The sequence below is a fragment of the Crocuta crocuta genome, unplaced genomic scaffold, assembly GCF_008692635.1.
Source record: "Crocuta crocuta isolate KB4526 unplaced genomic scaffold, BGI_CrCroc_1.0 scaffold4373, whole genome shotgun sequence".
NCBI classification, from domain to species: domain Eukaryota; kingdom Metazoa; phylum Chordata; class Mammalia; order Carnivora; family Hyaenidae; genus Crocuta; species Crocuta crocuta.
The window spans coordinates 37,118-39,029 of NW_027532286.1; the positions used below are offsets into that span (position 1 = coordinate 37,118).

The 1,912-nt window shown below is 36.4% G+C and overlaps 1 protein-coding gene across 1 annotated transcript in view; it reads right to left on the reverse strand.

Moving 5' to 3' along the window:
• Window positions 1-1,912, reverse strand: part of LOC144243383 (E3 ubiquitin-protein ligase RLIM-like) — a 10,509-nt gene that overhangs the window by 3,767 nt on the left and 4,830 nt on the right. The window lies entirely within an intron of this gene.

The following is a 1,912-nucleotide window of genomic DNA, read 5'->3' on the forward strand; positions in this document are numbered from 1 at the left end:
AGGTTAGTGCAATTTAGGATGGTATGGTGAGAATAATGCTCATTTGCAATGTTATCTATCTGAAGGAGACCTCCAAGAGTTTTTGGACTCATTAGTACTATCAGCCCCACTTAACAGTTGTTTTGGAATCCTTTATTCAAGTTGTTCCTGTAAATACAAGATTTAGCTATGAAATTTTAAACATTTTTCACTTGGATTTATTTAATAATTAATCTGTCCAACATAAACTGGATCAGTTAATGTCCACTAGAGATATGTCAAATATTGCAAAATAAAGTACTCCCAAGTAATTTATACTCCAGGTGATGGAAAGTCACATAGAAACTATGAAAATACAATATATTATATGCTATAAGAGATTTATATCTGTACTATTGTGTAAGTACAAGAAACTATATGATGATTATTTAATGGGAGTTGAGAAATATTTCAGAGATACTACATTTAAATATGGATCTTTAGATATAATTGTAAGTTTCTACTGGTAGAAAGTGGCAGTTGGGCATGTGTTGGTGAAGAGAGTCTGTGTCAGACTGAGGGAATAAACTTGCAAGACCTTGGCTTCTTTGGGGAACTGTGGCCATAGTTTTAGAGTTGGTGTGGAAATTATGTGAAATTAATCACAGAAGGAATAATTGACACAGACTATAAATTGAATTTTGATTTTTTTTCCTACAAGAATAGAGCACATGGGGCCCCTGGATGGCTCAATCAGGTGAGTGACAGACTTTGGCTCAGGTCATGATCTCATGGTTCCTGAATTCAACCCTCTCCCCCCACATCAGTGCTCTCTTCTCTGCTGTCAGCGCAGAGGGCCTTGGGACCCTCTGTCCTTCTCTCTGTGTCCCGCCCCTGCTTGTGTTCTCTCTCTGTCTCTCTGTCTCAAATAAACAAATATTAAAAAAATGGGTGATGGGCATTGAGGAAGGCACTTGTTGGGATGAGCACTGGGTGTTGTATAGAAACCAATATGACAATAAATTATATTTTAAAAAATGAAAGAAATAGGGCACAGATTAAGATGTTTTATTATTTTTTGAGAACAGATTATGGATTTTGGCTTTGCCTGCTTAGTTTTCACTTAACGTACTTATGATAATAGCACCCTGATTTTCTTGAGGGAAAACTCCATTCTTCAATCTTAGTCCACTTGGTATAAGTTTAGCTGAATTCACTGCCATAGAAAAAGGTAAGGACATGGGATGCAGCCATGTCTAATCTGCGTATCTCAAATTGCTGGTTATGGTAGCTGGTTTAAGTATGGGCTTGTAACCAAAAGTATATTTGAAAGTAAAGTCTGTGGGGCACCTAGATGGTTTGGTTGGTTAAGTATCTGACTTTGGCTCAGGTCATGATCTCAAGGTTTGTGAGTCTGAGCCCTGGGCTCTATGCTGACAGCTCAGAGCCTGGGGCCTGCTTTGGATTCTGTGTCTCCCTCNAATTATTTTCTGCTGTGGTTGCTAAGCTGGTAGGATGTAAACCTAAAGATGCTTGTGGCTATTTTGTGTACCAAGAATGATGAAAATCACCATAAAGAGACAGAGGAAAACACAGATGGAGAAAGGGCTAGATACCTAAAAATATTTTTGAGCAATTCCTGAAGCTAGACGTGCCTTAGGATTTTTAGATCTGTAAACCAATGTATTTCCTTCTTTCTTTTTTTTAATGTAAAGCTTGTGTAGGATTTCTGTCACTTAAAATTTGAAGATTCCTTATAGCTGTAGCAAGAAAGTGATAGGATCAGTGATCTAACCAGATGTCAAAAAGTAATTTTTAATAAATTTGTCACATAAAACTCATTTGCTATTGTCCACTTTATAAAGTTAACATGTTTATGTAGGTTTAATTGGGTTCCGTCTTTTATGAAAAAATAATACAGATTTTTCTGTCATTTATTTAATAAGTATTAGGC